The sequence below is a fragment of the Camelus dromedarius genome, chromosome 15 (assembly GCF_036321535.1).
Source record: "Camelus dromedarius isolate mCamDro1 chromosome 15, mCamDro1.pat, whole genome shotgun sequence".
NCBI lineage: Eukaryota > Metazoa > Chordata > Mammalia > Artiodactyla > Camelidae > Camelus > Camelus dromedarius.
The window spans coordinates 14,882,285-14,902,795 of NC_087450.1; positions in this window are offsets into that span (position 1 = coordinate 14,882,285).

The following is a 20,511-nucleotide window of genomic DNA, read 5'->3' on the forward strand; positions in this document are numbered from 1 at the left end:
CATAGGGTGGACCCTAATGCAGTATGACTGGTGTCGTTTTGAAAAGGGGAAATTTGAACAAAAAGTTGCACACCAGGAGAGCACTATATGAAGATGAAGGCAGAGATCAGGGTGATGCTTCCATAGGCCACGGCACGTCGAAGATCACTTGCAAAGCACCGGAAGCTGGGTGAGAGGCCTGGGACACTCTCAGCCCTCACTCAGAGGGAACCAACCTGGCCAACGCCGTGACGTTGGACTTCTAGCCTCCAGAACTGTGCGGCAATATATTTCTGTCTTGTGAGCCCTAGCAGACTAAAACGATGACCATTTGAGGGAAGGAATTAGAAAGATCAATAACTTGGATGTGAAAGTATGTGTGAGAAACTTTATGACACAAGATGAACATGGAATTCATGGAAGAAAACCAGGAACGTGTGTAAACTTTTCTAGGAATATTTTTGAATTTGAGCAAAGATCAAGGGTCCGAAGCCAGTACGTTCAGACCTTCTAGCAGACATTGTTAATTTTGATTGAGTGTACGTACCATCTTTTGAACTTCATCTTGGTTTGAGGAAACTCATTTCCCTGGAGGAAAGAAAACCCTGTCTGGTTTCCACAGAGAAGAGATTTTTCACCAAACCTATTATCGTGTGTCATACAGTCTTCCTAATACAGCCAGTAGGTTCAAATAATGAAAATAAATATGCAAAACATCTTACACAAGTTAGATGTAATTTGTGCTCATCCAAGAGCACAAACCACTTAAAAAATCTCTTATTGAATTCATCTGGATAGAGATTTTCTTTTTAATTGCGTAACTCTATATCATGTGCTGTTTAGTTTTCTTTTTTAAGTTAGATATTAGGAAACTCAGAAGTGGGTTTTTACTCCTAATGATTTGGTACCAGTTTAATTAAAAAAAATTTGGTAAATGTTGCCTACTGGTTTCAGCTTTTATAGTCAACCGGTAGATTAAACAGAAGACAAGAATGTAAATGGGATCAACCTTGACCAGGTAAAAGCGAGTTAGAAAGGGGAAGGGGAGAAGGCACACTCATGGTAAGAAAGTTGGATGCTGCCCACACTGATGGGTGAATGTGGTTTTAAGCCAGTTGTACAGGTAATGGCTGTGTTTTTCTTTTTAATTCTTCCATTGAAAGCTGGAAGGAGTAACGGTGGTGGGAGTGGTATAAATCAAATACTCATTTTTCGGATGGAGAGTCAGAGAGAGAGTCATCAGTGTAGGTGTGTGTTAGGTAGGTAATCACCAGAATCCAAGACAAAAATGATGTAAAAGTGATACTCCCTCATGTGAACAGAGGTAAAGTGGGGGCACAGATTTTTTTGTTTTTGTTGTGCCCATGATGTCTTCATTAAAAAAAAAAAAATGAGAAATTGATGCTGATCGGCAACATTTGTTCAAAGAAGCAGCCCGGCAGTGGGCTAATCTAGTGAATGCTGTTTATTTAGTTTGTGGAAAGTTAAGCAATGAGTAAAACCCTTCAGTGATAAGGAAATAACATGAGAATGCTTAAGTGTCATAGCAGCTATTTCACTGTCTTAAAAAAAAATATGCATATAAGAATGTCTAAGCACCCAGTAGTTTTCCTGCATTTGGGCTCAGTTTAATTTTAGACAAATTACATTCCAGATATAGCCAGAAAATGAGAATTTTTATTTGAACGTGGCTCTCTTCCTAACCTGCTTTCTGTGTCCTTTTGAAACTTCTGAATGTTACTCAAGATAAAGTCAGATAGCACAAAAATAGGGTTACGGGTAAGTGACAGTGTGATCTTTGTTTGAATGTCTAAATAATGCTAAATCGGAAGACGGATGTTATTGCACGTAATTTTCATAAAGGGAGGTTAGTTCATAGGAAATGCTTATTACACTTTTTTCCAAGATCTATTTTCTCACTGCAATCTAACTGGGTTGTAATGGAAATTAGTTGTTTGGTATCAGAAGTTATACACGTCGCAAGTGTAGCAAAATATAACATCTTTTAGCATTTGTTCTAAACACGAATAAAATTAGGGCTTAAGGAATTGCAGTTGCTCGATTTTATCTTTTACTTGTTAAATTTGTAGAAGACGGTAATAAAAACCAGCCTAATAGTGCTTCCTTAATTGTTGACTACTTAAAATTTTATTTTAGCGTAAGTTATTTTTAAGCTACAGTATATATACTTAGCTATATTATGCCTAAATAAATAACATTGAAAATACCTGTAGTCAAATTTCGTTCTTCTGCTTAGCTGGGCATTTAAAGTAACAAAATAAATACACGACATTGAAAATAAATGTTAAAAGCAGCTTTTGGGAATAGTGTTAATGTGTGTTTTAAACCTTTAAGGGAGGTACTATGTACAGCTTAATACAAATCTTCTTATCCTCTGACTTACTAAGCGTAACTCTTCTGTGCTGCTTTGATATTTACCAGAAACATTTGAAATAATCATCTTAAGCTATAACTGTATGAGATGTACTTCTTGCCTGTACTCCCCTTCCCTCTTATAAGTAATCTTTAATAGATTAATTAATAAACTTGAATTTCTAGAGTAATTTTAGGTTCATAACAGAAAACAGAGGGTTCCTATGTCCTCCCTCGCCCCTCCCCTCCCCTAGCCCCCACTACTAAAGACATCTACCAACCAGAGCTGTGCATTTCTTATACCGGCTGAACCTACATAGATGCAACATCATCACCCAGGTCCATGGTTTACATTAGGGCTCACTCTGGGCGTTGTACGTTCTTTGGATTTGGACAAATGTATAATGACGTGTATCCATCATTATAGTGTTGTACAGAGTAGGTTCATTCCCCTCAAAATCCTGTCTTCCACCTATTTGTCCCTCCCTCCCCACAACCCCTGGCAACCACTGATCTTTTCACATTTTTACAGTCTTAATAGCTTTTTCTGCAATGTCATATAACTGGAATCATGCAATATGTAGCAATTTTCAGATTGGCTTCCTTCATATAGTATATCATGCATTTAAATTCCTCCATATTTTCTCTTGGCTTGATAGCTCGTTTCTTTTTAGTGCTGAATGATATTCTGTTGCCTGGAAGGACCACAGTTTATTTATCCAGTCACCTCCTGAAGGACATCTTGGTTGCTTCCAGGTTTTGGCAATGATGGATAGAGCTGCTATCACCAGCCGTGTGCCGGTTTTTGTGGAAACATAAGTCTTCAACTCCTGTGGGTAGATACCAAAGTGGAGGATTGCTGGATCATAAGGAAAAAAGTGTGTTCAGTTTTTAAAGAAACTGCCAAACTTTCCCAAAGTGGCCCTACCATTTTGTGTTCTCACCAGCAGTGAATGAGTCTTTTTCTGCATCTTCGCTAGCATTTGGTGGTGGTGTAATTTATTTTTAAAGCTTTTATTTGTAGATTATGCTAGATACATTTTTGTAGAGGTTCAAAGCAAAAAAAAGTATTTAATTGATCAAAGGAGGTGTAGAAAATCTTTAGTTTGTTAATGATAACATTGAAAAGGAGTTGGGGTCTGCCCCCTGAGAAGCTGGCAGCTAGAATGTTTCATTCTGTATTTATTTATTTATTTAGGGGGAGATAATTAGGTTTACTTATTTATTTTAGAGGAGGTACTAAGGATTGAACCCAGGACCTTATGTATGCTGAGCGCGTGATCTACCACTTGAGCTATACCCTCCCCTGGAACATTTCATTCTGAGTAAGATGGGCTTCAATTTAAAATGCATCTTAAAATTCCTTGAATTTCCTGACTCCCTGGAAGTATTTTCAATATATTCGAATTTCTATGAGGCAGAGCATTAGATTCTTCTTCCAAAAATACACAGTTTTTTTTTGTCAGATCAGAGAGAAATAAGAAATGCTTATTAATGTGTGGCTTGGAAGGCACAATTGAATTTATTAGGGCTTTGTCTTTAATGGTATCCTCACCAATTGTTTTAAATATTTTTGCCTTTTATCAAGATAAAGTAGAAGAAGTGATACCTTAGAATTCCTACGGGATTGTCATTTGCACAAGTGAAACCCAGGCTCAATGTTTACTTTTTTGGTAGGTATCTGTTGTTAAAGCATAGGTTATTCAGTTTAAAAATGATTTACATATGAATAAAAAGATTCTCTAGTCATCCCTTCGTCTCTGAATAGTTACTGGTGTGTGTGTGTGTGTGTGTGTGTGTGTGTGTGTGTATTGAGGTCATGCACGTCCGCTGAGACGTGCGAGAGTCTCAGCATTCGCGGCCGCTAAGACCAGGTCCTTGCCATGAAAGGGACAGACCTTGTGTTATTTCATTAATGATCCGTGCAAGCCAGTTGAGGTAGGTATTTATTATTTTCTGTTTATTATTTTCTGTTCACGAGGTGACGGAGACTCTGGATGGCTAGGCCTTGTCCAAGGACACACAATTAGTGAGGCTATGATGTGAGTCCCCTCTGGAGACAGCCGCTCCACCGCTGTCCCTGCCCTAAGCGTTATCACCACGGAAGAGCTAACTGCACGTGGGGAGGCTTCGCGCCCAGGAGACCTGGCTCAGCCATGGATGCTGTTTGCTGATTGGCCAAACTTGCCCTGAGTTTTCCAACTCTGGAAAGCTGCTTTCAGCTTTGGTTTCTGTAGTGTCAGTGTTAAATTTGCACACCAACTTTTGAGCATGGTTTGGAGCTGTGTCACATTTCTGACTCTATGCTCTATTGCTTGGGTCAGCGATGGGAAAATCATGCTGAATTTTTGACCCAGCTTGACAATTTTTTTTTTCTCCAGCTCAGACAATCTTAAAACTATCCAAAAAGTATACTGTTGTGTGTGTGTATGTAGGGGTGGGGGGTGCGTAGAGCTCGGTGGCAGAGCATATGCTTAGTATGCACAAGGTCCTGGGTTCAATCCTCAATACCTCCATCAAAAAACATACATATGTGTGTGTATGTATATGTGTATATATGTGTATATATATATATATATAAAAAGCATATTATGGATGCACCTGGCATATTCCTCATTCCTCAAAAATAATTCTTTACTTAAATGAATAGATTTAATTGATTGACTCCCCACACCTCCTGGCCATTTAGAACATGTTCTTTACAGAAAATAAAGAGAAGCAAGTCTGTCGCCCCTCCCTCCCCACCAAGATAATTAACATTTAAAATATTTTTGGGGATCTGTTATCCACTTATATTTAAATGCAAATACAGCTTTTTCGTTGTGCTTTTTATTTTCCCTCTTGATAATAATGGGACAGCTTCAAGATGTAGCTGGTTAAGTTAAACAGGTGTTTTACTGAGTGCCTACTATGTGCTGATGCCCAGCTGGCCTGAGACTAGAAGACTGAAGGGCATAGCTCCTGCTCTTGCTTGAATTTACAATCTAGGCGAGGTTTTCCCTCAATCTTTGTGTAACATACAGGAACCCTTTATTATGTAACTGCCTGCTTCAAAATGAATCACTTTTCATTATTTGAATTTTCACTCTTGGGGTTTTCTTGAAGGTGTCTTTCTGTCTCTTCTGTTAGATTTGTTATCCTTGCATTTGCAGATCAGCGCCACTGGGTGGCAGCAAAGGAACATAGAAGATTTTCTGTTTTGCTTTCACGTACACAAAAAAACAAAGTGAAAGCTATTTGGATTTCATGGGTGATGAGGAGAAAAAAATAGAGTGATTAAAACTTGACACGTAACTAAAGCAGATGAAACCCCAACACGTCTCATCACTAAATGAATGTTACCGTCATGTAAAAAAAAAAATTGAATTTATGTTTTAATGTTACTAAAGCCATATTGTAAAGTTCTTTTCCATTTTTTTTTAATCACAAAGATATCTTTCAAAATTCCTATGCAATTACTTTTCTGTTTATAAAGGTGAAGAATAAAAGCCAAACCAGGTATTAAGAAAAACTTGTTCAGCAAGAAACTTGTGAACAGAGATTTTGAATGTCAAAAGACAATGGGAGGGGGTCCTTTTTTTTTTTTTTTTTTTTGATAGCTTGTTTTAAAGAGCATTCTTGGAGAAGATTGAATTTAGTTTGGAGATCTTGTCCATAGACAAGAGTTTGTTTTCTTTTTTCTTTTAAAAATTGCTTACTAAACAGATTTAAAGTAATGTGAGCCTCTTGGCAGATTTCCTCCCATTTCTATAAAGTTACAATGGCTTTAGTTCCCAACTGAGAATACCTTGTATATACTATGTAGCTCCAGCTGAAAATGTGAAATGGTGTTGAGTAAGTGACAAGGTAACAAACACTTGTTTATTTTATTTTAGGTTTTGTACAGATACTTGAAATCTCCTTAGGTGAAAATACACCTTGTCCTTTCTCCCAAACATTTTTCAACATAATACTTTAAAAGAACCTTTTAATTTTGAGACAAAAATATATTTAGCCTATCTGAAAACTTCAATGAGTTACATAAAATATTGGGTGCAGAACGGAAAGGTTGCTTTTGTCCAGAGAGCTGAGTATCGAGCAAGCCAGGGTAGCACCCTGGGGCTTGTTCTCAGAGGATCGTGGGAGAACAGAGGATATGGTTCTTCCCCTGCTGAGCTTGGGACCTTCCAGTGGTGCTTGGAACCTGAGCCCTTCCTGACTATTTCTTTTTGGCAACATTATCATTGCCTTTTGATGTATGTATGATATAGATCAATGAACCTTGTGTTACTTGACTCTTGGTGGAAATGAAGTTTTGAAAAATAGGAAAGACACCCCCCTCCCCCAGCCCCCCCCCCCAGCCCCGTAATGAGGCCACCAGAATCTCAATGTCATCTTCCTTTAACAATACTCAAGTAAAATGTTCCAGCACTATTTATGGGTACTGAGACGTGAAACCTCAACCTGAAATCATAGCGGGTAACTTTCTGGGCTTGGATGCTGGCTCTCAGTGTCTGCTGCAGACCGAGAACAAGGCGAGAGAAAGAATTCTTACTTGCACCATTCCTTCCTTTTCGGGGCAATTTTCTTGGTCGGGGGAGCCAGAAGTGAAGCCAGCGCAAGACAGATTTGTGTCAGGTGCATTTAGTTTCTTCTTCAGAAACTACGTGGTCACTATGTTGAAAGAGACTCAGTTGCTCTTCCTATGAGTCCAGAGTATTTGGGGGTGGAGGGCTGTAAATCCTCTTGGAAAATTTCTAGGAGAGAAAGTTTTACATGCTTCTTTAGGAATAATCCCCTACAAATCTCCCTTTGTGTCTATCATTTGGCCATATGGGTTTCATTTATTTGTACTGGCTATCAAGATATTAAGGGAAAATATAAATATAATGAAACAAAGTTCGTTTTGAAAGTGAATGACAGTAAAACTAGAGTCTGGAACTGAATACCCTTGGTAGCTGTCTTTACAGACTTCAGGGACCTATCTTTCAAATATCAGGATGTATTTTGTTCGACTTATTTTTATGGCGATTTTAAATTTCATGGAATTTGGTGACCCAACCTTAAATCACTGATCTTGAAATATATCTTGAGATACAATATCTCAAATAGAACGTTTTTTAATGTGAATTGCAGAACACCGGCAAGAACGTTACAACACAGCTTTGAGTCTCTTGATTCTGTCCGTTGACTGTTGACTTTGAAATAAGTCACCGAAATTATGCTGACGCTTCTCCATCTATAAAGTGGGCACAACCATGCCATTTTTCCCTCATCAACTGTGCAAATTCAAATAAAAAGGAGTCAGGGTTTTGGAAGGAAATGCTATTTAAAATGTTATGCTGATAGGACTAAAATTAAGATGACTTACATCAAAACTGGACAAATGTAATGAGAAGTTTCTCTTTCTAGTTTGTTCTTTATTCCTTTTGTCCCAAATAAGGTTTTTTAAGTTAATGGTTGTGGAGGTCACATTGGGAAGTTAGCGTTCTCAGCCTGAAGCCTGATCCTGGAGTCTTATGTCCTCTGTTTGGATAGAGAAGGTTCTGCTAGATTGCTTGAAATCATGGGCTGATCCTTGAAGGAGTCAGGCAGTGAACAATTTCTAACAAAGCACAGGATATTATATTATATGAGAAAGTGTCAACCTTCTTATGTACTTGGAGAAGGAAAAACAGAGCACAAGGAAGAGAGTCCTCTGTGTTTGTTATGAGTGAGAATCCTTCTTCTTGATTCCAGAGCAGCAGTGAGAGCGGTGCCTCTCAGCTCTGGCCCTGCATCACTCCTGGAGCTCTTAAAAATATTCCTCAGGCCCCAGAACAGCAAATCAGGCTTTCTGGGCGTGGGGCCCAGGCGTTGGTATCATTCAAAGCCTCTCAGGATGTGTCACGACCATCCAAGGTTGAGTAGCCTTGATCTAAAGTCTGCAGTCGAGACCAACAACTTTGTAAAAGGCTGAAACAAGAGAACAGCCTTCAACAGCCATTTCTTTGTTCTTGCTTTTGTTTCCTTATTTTTCCAAAGTGAACCTGTAAGTTGAAGGCAAACAAAAAAAACATACAACGAAGATGTGCTCAAAGTCAGACAGTGAATCTTGGCAGCTGACCACGCACGGTCCTTCCTGGGACCACTCTAACTTGGCTGCACCTCTGTGAGGGAGGGGGTCATTCCTTCTAGCCTGTCCACTCACTCTACCAGTAACAGGAACTGAAAAAGGAACAAAAAATTCATCGGAGCCGTCCCCGAGACAGCTGAAGTTCTTAGGTAGTGACACAAAAATGAAGGAAATATTTTCCCCAACTTGAACTTGAGCCCCCCTCAAAAATGACAGATTTTAAGAAATGAGTGGTTTCTTGATTTTGTCTGGAAAGAACAGAAAAAGAAAGAAAGAGAAAAAGAAATCTCATTACTTGAAACATTCAAATAATGATGTAAGATCGTTTGCATAGACGCAAACAAAAACGCACTCAGGAGGTATCGGTTGTGAAAAGTCACAGCTCTGGATTGTGCTGTGTGGTACAGAGAAGAGCCGCTGGGGAGATAGATGTAGATTTTGAACCTGAGTTGGCCCTGGCTGGGACCTTAAACATCTCTTTCATTCTCACTCAACTTAAATTTCCTTACTTATAAAAGGGAATTGCATCTGTGATTCTGGGAAGCCAGGGACTTCATCTTCCACTTCTATGATCCTTATTGACGTCTCAGATTAACCCTACTTGTAGAGATTTGAAGTTCCAATCAGCTATATAGACTTGCTTTAGAAAAATTCCAACCACAGGTGATAATTTTTGCTGGGTGAGTAGAAAAGAATGTTGATGTCATTTACTATCAATTGCATTTGTCCCTTTTTATGAGTAAGATACTGTAGACATCGGATTAAATTTCAAGGCTGTCTTAGAAAGACACATTACACCGAGAACTGGGAAAAAGTCTTTTCACTGATTATGTTACAGACACTAATGTTTAATACGGCACATAAATCAGCAAAGGACACGAACAAGAGTCTGACATATTTTAAAAAGGAACCGAGCAATATACTTACATGTTTGACATAGAGTTAGTGCTTGACAAATGTTTGTTAAATGGTGAATGAATCTGAGCGATTGAAAAGCAATTTCTCAGGCTCAAATGCTAACCTGAAGAGGTTCTAAAAATCAGTGTTTTGGTCACAATGTGTGTTTTTGATTTAAACTGGATTTTTCTGAAATGGTTAAAACTTCAGTGCAGTAAAGTTGGAAAACATTATGAGACAAAAATAACCATTTTCAATTAGATAGTGCTTGGGTTAATAGGCATGCTGTTATTTTGAAATGTTCACAAAAGTTACAGCAAGTTTTGAAATATCTTAAACCCATTTAATTAAAACCATGATATCAATGAACAACTCTAAGGAAGTTTTTCCTATGGGGTGTACATCTAGTTTTTACTATGGGTGTGTCAACTATGATAAACTTTGAAACTATAAAGCACAGGTTTGTTAAGACGTGGAAGAAAGTGGAAGTCACATTAATGTTCTGATACGTCCTACACCTTAAACTTGTACAGTGTTGTATGTCAGTTATATCTCAATAAAACTGAACGAAATATTCTGATCTAATCATTTGTTTAAATCAATACTTCTAAAAAGACATCAGTTCGGTTAAATGATTATTTGGCTACTTTAGATTAAATAGTTATAAATTGATGAACCACTTGGGAATAAGAGGAATTAGAAAGCCTTCTGATTTCTTGGCTCCTCTTAAGATGAAAAAGAAAGGATAAAACTAGGTTTCAATGTCTTCTGCTTTTAATAATGGGGGACAGAGTAACTTAGACTGGCCCTCCTGCTGAGTCCGACTTGAAAAACTGGACCAAAACAAGCAAACAAAAATAAAAACTGCTTCAAGATCCCAGAAAGTGAACAAAATAGTAAAGAATTCTGAGGCCAGGATCTAGAAACAGGGCAAGGCTCAGAGAGGTAATCTTGGAGTTGGGGCTGCCTTTCTCCCCTGTTTCTGGAGACAGAGGCTGAGAGGTCAAGTGGTCACGTACTAGTTTTGATGCCCCATGAAGCTCAAGCCGCAGGGATTGGTGTCCAGAGTCCACCAAGGTGGAGAGAGAGTTCTCATGCCTCCTTCCCCCATTGTGAGTCAGGACTCCGAAGGGCTGCACTCAAAGAGCAGAGAAAGACGGTGGGAAGGTGCTCCAAGGGGCAGGTTCCCCAGGCACCCAGTGAAGAAAACACAGAGCCCTCCTGGAGAAACAGTATCATTTCCCAAGACCTCAAATCACTTCTCCAAGGAATTTTGCAAATACAATATTCAGGGCATATGGTTAAAAAAAATATGGAGACAGGAGACATGATTGAAAGTCAACAGAAACAAGACAGTGGAAACAGTCACAAGGGCTCCAGATGTTAGAATGATCAGATACAGAATTTTAAATAAACATATTTACTTTGGTGAAAGTGGAAAGGATGAGGTGGAGAAATTTGGCAAATGTGAAAACTACTGAAAAAAAAAAGAAGACCATCAGGTTGAGTGAAAAGTCTAAAAGAATTTTTGAAATGATCGTTCATTTGTGAGATACCTTAAACATTAATCTGGAATTTCAGTGCATGATGACCTAGGACAAAAGCTTCATGACCATGAGATACATGTAAGGTGGTGGAAGGTCCAGAAAGGGTCAGGCTGAGACCTGTGGTTTGGACCTCAGAGTGGAAGGAGGACCCGGATGTCGGAAGTCCATGTTTGCTGTGAACACTTTCCCCCGGGTCAGCCATAGGAAAATGTTGATCGTTCTCATTCTAGAATGTCAATTAGCCACTCTCAACAAGTTATTTTGCCTTAAGTTTCATCTCTAATGGACTCTTCCAGGTAATGTTTATCCACAGATGTTTGGATGGGGTGATCCATACACCTGTGGTTGAGATTAAGCACAAGCAGGTAGGCTCCTCTCCCAAAGAGCTGTCCTACACGTTGTGCTTTTGTTGGACTGGACTCTGACTCTACAATGACATACCCAATATTTTTAGTTTTCAAACTGATGCTGTAGAAATAAGCTACTCGTGTTCTATTTTCTAAGAATCTCCTTATTTAGTTTACATTAATTTTTGAATCATTAGTATTTCAAAAGGATGTGTGTTTCCAGTTAAAATGATTTATTCTATGCTGAATGAAACTGTCTGAAATATGTTTATTAATTAAAAAAGACAAACATGTGTGTTTTAAGTATTGTTTTGGGTTTTAGTGCTATCCTCCTTATGTGGCTCCACAAAAATCTCCGCCCTTCTTCCCAAATGTTCACAATTAATTTTTGAAATTGGAGCTAAGTAGCAAAAAACCAAATATATACATCAATAAGCAACAAGTTCTGAGGTACTTTTGAAATGGAAACATTTCTTGATGACAGATCTACAGGGACCATGCTGCCAACATCACAAGGTGGGTCACCTCTCTCATGCTGGGTTCTGAAATTACGGTTATGAATTGCCTTGTTCTTAGTTTTGTATTGGGCCGTTGAACTGCTTTGCAAGAGCTACGTTGAATCCCATCTTTTCATTTTGCTTTTTGCATTTCCCTCTGGTGTTGTTTGTTATATATGTGTTTTGTTCTTGCTACTAATGTAATAGATGTTTATTGTCAGTATTCAACCGTGAGAAAATTGATAGTGTAAAAAAAAAAAAGAACGTGGTCAGCAATCTCATTGTAGCCAATGCTGTTGGTGGCCCCACCCACAATCACTTACGCTGATCAGTTTCACATGCCCCTGTCTGACTTTCAGCTGTTAGCACCTGAAGTTCTTGGCCTTGGACTTTGCTTGAGGGCTCACTCTACCTGTGTTTGGGCTGGCTGGAAGGGCTGGGGAGTTAATAGCCCTTGGGATCCCTTGACCAATGACTGGCAGGACGTGTGAGTAAATATCTCAGTCTCTTGGAAGTTAATGAATATCCTGCATCTCTCTGGCATTCCCTGGTGGGATTCAACTCCAGTTGTCCACAGTAGTAACTTGCTTGAAAACACACCCCTCTAATGGCTTCCTTCCCTTTCTGCTTTCACTTCTTCACTCACCTTCCGAGGTTTCCAGGGGTCACCTCCCAAGTGAAACACTTGTGCTTGTTCCTTCTGGGAGGACCTAACCTAAGGTGCCCATCATCCTAGGATGACACTGTGGCTTTAAATTCTCACTCTTCACACATGGAGGTGAAGAAGCTACACTGTTCTAGGGACTCACTTGAGTGTTCTCAGGGTGGAAATTTAACCACAAATCCTGTTCATTATTCAGGAACTGATCTACTGCCCGTTTCCTCACAGCAGTCATTTATCAAAGTTTCTCCAACTTGGCACCGCTGACATTTAGAGCTGGATGACTCTGTCGTGGGGGCTGTCTTGTGCACTGGAGGATGCTGAGCACATCCTCGGGTTCTGTCCGCTAGATGTCAGGAGCATCCCTCACGCGAGTGGGGACAACTAAAAATGTCTTCAGACATGGTCGAATGCCCCTGGGGTCTGGGGCTGCCCCCAGTTGAGAACCACTGAGTTAGATCAAGTGTAGGTGGGTCTAATGTGGCGAGTTTGTTTAGGGTCCTTGAAGGTGTTCTGATCACCCAACAGGAAGGAAAAGACAGATTGAAGATGACCTGAAAAAAAATCTTTGCAATTCCCCCCTTGCATTGGATCTACTGCCTCCCAATAAAGTAAATATTTAAGGTATATATTAGAAGACTGCTTGGATGGCATACAGCTTCTTGGGTGGTGATCCTTAGCCTGAGAGAAACTGAAATCCTTGGAGAAGGCGGCAGCTGGTTGGTGTCTTGAAGTGACTCGGGAAGTCGCCATTAAGTTTTGTAGGGTGCATGGTAGATGGAATTCTTCACTATGAGGGACTTTATGAAGACCTGGGTTCTGGACTGAGCGGTCCAAGCTGTGAACTGAGCCAAGGGTCTTATGCTGTAATAATTATGAATAAATATAATTAAAGGCTGTGGGTCAAACCTCCCTGGGAAGGGAACGGAGCAAACCACTGTCGGGCATGGCAGTGACATGGCCTTGTCTCCCATAAAGAGCAAGTAGAGAGTAAATGCTGGGCGTGGCCTGGTCTACTCTGAGAAATGGCAAAGAGTAGGGATTGAGCTCAATAAACTTGCACCCCAGGGGCACAGATCCAGGGGTGCAGTGGCAGCAGGAATTCCCTGGGGATTGCTTCCAGGATGCAGGTGGATAAAGAGCCCTGAGGTTTCCACCTGCTTGCCTTCCAGTTTGGTGCAGTGGGAAACCCAGTCCCAGACGCAGACAGGAAGCCAGGAATTCTTTGCACAAACATGAGTCCATCAAATTACTTCCTAGAGGACACAAGGGTGGGGATTGGACGAGTGTTTGACATCCTTTGTTCTCACACTTGGTGTCAGAGATAAGATAAGACTGTCCCAGGCCAGGGAAATGGCTGGGGAAAAGAGACAGACTGTCATCTGGTTGACCATTTAGAATTCCCACCCCTCCCTCAGGTCCAGTTCCAGTTCTCAAAGCCTTGACCAACCCCTTTCCCACCCACTAGGAACACAGTCCGGACGTCTCTGAGCTCTACTTTTACTCACTTCTCTTTTTTCAGAGTGACTCCTCCTTTCCCTGGGTTGGAACCTGCCGTGGCTGACTCTGTCCCCAGTTTGGAATCTTGGGCGAGGGCGTAGGTGTTACCAGTGTCAGTCTTTTCCAAACGTATTGGATCGTCAGGGGGAACAAGCTACTGCAGCCTCTGTTTTGGGGTCTACAGCAGGGATTCTCAACGTATAGTTCCAAAACGAGCAGCAGCAGCAGCATTCTCTGGAAGCCAGTGAGAAAGGCCGAGTCTCAGGCCCGTCCCAGCCCTGCTGAATTAGAAGCTCTGGAGGTGGGGTCTGGCAGTCGGTGTTGTAACAGACTCTCCAGGTGATTCCAGTTTGCACTCAAGTTTGAGAACCACTGGTCCAGGTCATGGGGGAAAAGACAAAGTGAGGATGTGACTTCAGTCACAGGCCTGGATTCCTGCACCCAAGAAGGGTCCTTGTCTTTCTCTGGCTGCCAGGGAGGCTCCGACATCAGGGTCTGAGGGAGATCACCTGGCCGATAAGTCAGACCTGTGTAGCACTGAGGACATAGACATGGGGAGTGAGAGTTCCTGGGGCCAGGGAGCAAGGCCTGGCTACCTCCCAGTAAAGGCAACACACTCCCTTGTTGGGCATGTCATTGTGGCTGCCCTGCCTGCCAGACACAGCTCTGGGTGAACAGTGGTGCTGGACCACGGAAGTGTTTCCCCTGCCCACCTCCTAACACAGATAAGAGTACCAGCTGTCTGTAACCAATTCCAGCAATGCACCGTGCTCAACAACCCTGTGTGAATTTCACTTAACCATCACAGCGTGCTCGCTTCAGCAGCGCGTATACTAAAATTGGAACGACCTGCATTCGCTTTGCTTCTCTGGTGGACTCAGCTCCCAGATATTGCCAGTCAATGAGGCTAAAGCAGCTTTCTGGGGAGAAGGGCCTAACTGGTTTTGTCTGTATGTGTTGGTTGGGGTGCTATTGGAAGAGAGAGAATGCTGCTATTCTGTTGGGTTTTGTTGTGTGTGTGTTTTTTGGAGGGAAGTAATTAGGTTTATTTTATATATATATATTTAACGGAGGTACTGGGGATTGAACCCAGGACCTCGTGCATGCTAAGCATGTGCTCCACCACTGAGCTATACCCCCCACCCCCGGCCCCGAACGCTGCTATTCTGGATGTACCTGTGTTCGCGTTGACATTAAATGTTTGCAGAACCTCACAGCTTGATGTGTCGATCCAATAAAATCATCAAGGGACTGAAATGAAAAGAAAGACCCAGAAGATTGGTGGGCAGGAGAGCCGACTGTGTGAAAGGCACCAGAAAACACTTCTTATCACCCAAAGCATTACGAGAAGTGGGGGAAAAAAACAGTCAAGGAAAAGAGGTCGAGCAGGCAGGAGGGTGATGGCAGCCGCCTTGGGCCTCTCGTGATAGGCTTTTATCCTTTCCAAGCTGATTGACACAGAACTTATGAACAAATTAAGAAGTGTTCCTTCCTTGAAACATTTTGGACATTATACCAACTTTCTCGAGTGGGTTGTTGAAAGGACTCTATTATGTTGGGTTGGCTTGGAACCCAGGAAATGAGCTGGCTCTCTTCAGCGTTAATAAAACATCGTCTGTCATAGGATTGGCAGGTGTGACTCAATTCCTGCGCTAAAATATACAATAGGAGCCAGCCCTTTGGCAGGCCCATTTAGCGTGCTCTGTGCAGTCTGGAATCTTCTGTGTGCCATCTAGGTTGGAAGGGTTCTGTTTGTGGGAGGATCAGACCTGCCACCCTCACTCAGCAGCACGCTGGCCACTCTCACCCCTGCAAAGTGCAAGAAAACCCTCTCTGTTTCTTCCCTTGGGCTGGTTGCACGTGACCCTACAGATGTGCCTTGACATCATGTGAGATTTGTGTCTTCGAAAAGAGGGGACTTTTTCTAAATTATATTTTTTATTGAAGTGTAGTTGATTTACAGAGTTAGTTTCAGATGCACTGCAAAGCAATTCAGTTATACATATATATTTTTTCAGATTCTATTCCATTATATGTTATTACAAGAAATTGAATATAGGTCCCTGTGTTACGTGGGAGATCCTTGTTGCTTATCTATTTTATATATAGTGGTGTGTATCTGTTAATGCCAAACCCCTAATTTATCCCTCCCCTGCCCTTTCCCCTTTGGTAACTATAGTTTGTTTTCTATGTCTGTGAATCTATTTCTGGTTTATAAATAAAATTTATATAATTTTTTAAATATTTCACATATAAGTGATATCATATGATATTTGTCTTTCTCCATCTGACTTACTTCACTTAGTATGATAATCTCCAGGTCCACGCATGTTGCTGCAAATGGCATTATTTCATTCTTTTTAATGGCTGAGTAATATTCCATTGTATATAGATACCACAACTTCTTTATCCAGCCATCTGTCGATGGACATTTAGGTTATTTTCACGTCTTGGCGATTGTAAATAGTGCTGCTATGAACATTGGGGTGCATGTATCTTTTCAAATTAGAGTTTTCTCTGGATATATGCCCAGGAGTGGGATTGCTAGATCATATGGTAACTGTATTTTTAGTTTTTTAAGGGGTCTCTATAGTGTCCTCCATAGTGGCTGCACCAATTTACATCCCCACCGTATTGTAGAAGGGTTCCTTGGAAAGAGGGGAATTTTACTGATAGGCTCATGGCAGTGGTGGTGGTCACACCAGTCAGAATCTCAGTTTTTTCTAGATGCAGTGGATTCCAAGGGTGACTGGGGATACTGAAGTGCTGCTGTGCTCAGAATCTCCCCAGACCATCGGTTGCCTGTGGGATCTGCCCCACAGGGAGCAGAGGAGATGAATCAATGCCCCCTGGATGAAGGGCTCCCATCCCCACTTTTCTCTTATACAAAGTTCCTTTTGAAGGTGATGATGTGTTCATACCTCAGGTAGGACAGTGATGTTCAGTCTTTTTGGTCATAGGACCCCCTTTATACTTACAGATCACTGAGGATGCCAAAGAGCTTTTGTTTAAGTTGGTTGTATCTATTGATATTTATCATATGACAGGGGTCAGCATGCTGTGATCCATGGGCTCCATCTAGCGCACGACTGTTTTTCGTAAATAAAATTTTAGTGGAACACAGCCATTTGTTTATGTATTGTCTATGGTGGCTTTAATGCCCCCATGGTAGAGTTGTTTTATCGCAGGAAAAGACTGGTGAAGCCTAAAATATTTATTATCTGTCCCTTTCTAGAAAAATATGCTGATCCCTGATATAAAAATTAAAATGAGAATTATTTAAAATATTTATTTATTAGCTCTTTAAAAATCAATAGTAAAACCATTACAAGAAAACTGATGACTTTTTAAAAAATTATTGAAAAATGTCCAGCCTGTCCAAAATGAAAGAAATCAAAAAACACTCAGTGAGACCCAGAGTGGCCTTGTTTTGTGCTTCTGCAAATTCCTTTGATGTTTGGTTTCATAGGAGCAGCTCAGCTCTCATCTGCTTCTGCATCTAATCTGCTGTGCTATGTTGCTGTGTTTGAAGTGGGTGAAAAAAATCCAGCTCCGTAAAGGTATGTAGTTTGACAACAGAGGAGCATTTTCTTAGTCGTTTCAGATGTGTGTGGATATTCCCCTTTGACTACAGCAAATCTAGACAAGTGGCAGTTTCTAGGAGGTTGCATGTAGAATCTGAAACCATAGTAATGAAAATTTCATACTCTGTTACACTCAAATCCACTGGTCTAAATTGCCCTCTGAATGGAACTTACACCCACGGAAGATTTTATAACATCATGCATTAATTGTTTTGAAAATATTAGTTCACAGAGTTATTCGTCTCTTCCAAATGTTGATATATTTCATTTCGTATCATGCCAAAACATCACATTTGTTAATATCCCCATCGAGTTCATGAAAAGAGCCTTTAAGCTGTCAAACTCACGATGGTGCACACGGGTTTCCGAAATTCTAATTTTTGCTTCAAAGCCCAGGCTTAATCATCGACGTCAAACTCTGCCAGTTGTTTTTCTTGTCGAGATCCGCTCCTCTCACTCATTTTCAAGAAAAATGTCTGCCAGATATTCAACTCTGTATGGACGTAGTTTGTCAGTCAGTCAAGTCCAGTGGTGTCCCATTTTAAAAAAGATGAACTCAGCTTGCAACTCAAACAACTGCACAAGAGCATTTCCCAGAGACAACCGTTGTACTTTGATATGCACTAAAAGTGCTTTACGATATTTCTTATTTATTCATGTAACCTATATATATATATATATATATATATATATATATATAAATATATATATATATAACCTCAAAGTTTGCAATTTAATGAAGTTAATACTCCTTACAGCTTCATGAAGGACTTTTTCTTTGATTTTCTAGATTTTATCGAAGTGTAGTCAGTTTACAATGTCGTGTCAATTTCTGGTGTGCAGCGTAGTATTTCAGTCATACATATACATACATATATTCCTTTTCATATTCTTTTCCATTATACACGACTACAAGGTTTAAATATAGTTCACTGCACTATACAGTGGGACCTTGTTTATCTATTTCATATATAGTAGCTAGTATCTGCAAATCTCAAACTATCAAGGACATTTTTCAGTAAAACCGTTTTTTCTTTCTTGCAAGTATGTGGTGGGAAAAGCGCCCAAGGGCAGTACGAGGCCACTGCCTGTTGTACGCTAAGGTCGCAGCCGTTTTACCCATTCCCCTCATTGCTTTTGGACCTCACTGTGAATGTCAATACAGGCAAGAAGACAAATAAGTTCTTGCTATGATTATGAACGTAGTTTTGACCTCATGGATCTTGGGAAGTGTGTCCATGGACCACATGTGGAGAACCTGCTGAGGTAGCAAGGGAGCCAGTGAACTGAAGTCCGCTGGTTCTAGGAGATGCTAGGCCGGGAGAGGCTTCCATGATCACGTCCTCTTGGGAAGACGCAATATATTGTACCATGTTGTTGGGATTTCCCCGTGCTCGCCAGGTTTGAAAGGCTCTGAGAAGTCCTCGAGAACATAAACGTTTTCTAGCTTTGGATTTTTCAAACTCGTTTGGGCAAAACACCTATTTCTCTTTTCAGTGTCTGTGAATGCCCTTTGGGAAACCACAGCCCTCAGGGTATAAACGTGGCTGTTGGGACCCCTGAAAGCAGGCTTTGAGGGGCTGGGAGTGGTGGTGAGAGGCGTCAGGGGATGGGCGGAGACTGGGGCTCTCAGAGGGAGATCCTGGCCCGAGATCGCTCCTGGGGCGTGTTCCCTTTCTTTTCTGGACTGAACTCCTGGAGAGAAAGCAACAGTGTTTTAATCCTCCCGCCTGGCTTTGGGCCCCTCCTGCCCACCCCCCGAGGAGGATGCTAGCTGATCTGCAGAATCGCATTTTTCGTATTGCTGGCTGGCTTTTGGAGAGCTGAGCCAGGCAGAAAGGCCCAGATGTCAACCCTGAATGGGGTGGCTATGTCTCAGGGCGCTGGGTGGCGAGGGTTATTTTCTCTCTTCCTGCCCCTGTTTGTGTTGTGGGAACCTCAGCAGCTTGGTCCTGGGGTCCTTGTGCTAATCAGCTTCCCCAAACTGTCCCAAAGCTCAGTGCCTGCATAGCTGAAACAGATTCACGTCATGGTTTCTCCTACAGATAATGGCCAATCTACAAAAGGAGTGTGTGCCGTTTCTCTATGGAGTCTTTCCAAATGTGCTCCACCCAGACTCAGGCATTCCATCCTGTCTGTGGGTCCCCTCTCCAATAGATGCCACCAGTGTTGTGGTGTGATTATGGGTGTTCACTTCAAGAGCTTTTTTTGGGACATCCTGTGTAGGAAAGGCACTCCCCGAAGAGTGTGCGTCAGGGGGAGGGGACAGGAACAAAACTGATCAAACCTCTCAGTGTGGGACGGCAAGGTGTTCACAAATATCCCCAGTGCAGGGGGTTTGTGTGGAGGTGGTGGTGGTGAAGCAGGAACCAGGAGGGCAGGGCAGGGCTGGAGCACTTTCGACGGGGAAGATCCCAGGAGGCTGCCTGGAGGAGGTGGCATTACTGGCCCCCTTGGAGGTTGGCCAGAAGGCTACTGGGACAGGGTTTATGTGAATGTAGAAGGTGCAGAATGGGAAGATGTGTGGGTCAGGCTCAGTGGAGGGAAGGGAGGTGTGGACAGGGAATGGGAGGAGACCAGTGAGAGTGCAGGAGGGCTGTTATCCAAGACAGGTAAGAGGGGATCAGGGCTTTGGTGGTGGGACTGCCAAGGAAAGGGAGCGCGACCCTTATTGTTCTCATCTGTGAATGCTGCATCTGTGGGGAGCAGAGAAGGCAGGGGCGATGGGACCACAGGGCTCCAGGTTCCCACCCGCCTTTCACTTAAGCCCACCTGTTTATACTTGTTCTAGACTCTGAATTTTGACATCTGGCCCATTTGAACGAACGATTCTGCTGCTTAAGAAATACACTGAAGATCACTAGGGCTGCTAAGATTCCTGCCATCGCTAAATTGATCCCACACTTCTCGGTGACCTCAACATCCTGATGCTTTCTGGGTTGTGTGTTTTTTTTAACTGGAGTATAGTCAGTTTACAATGTTGTGTCAGTTTCTGGTGTACAGCATAATAGTTCAGTCATACATACACATAC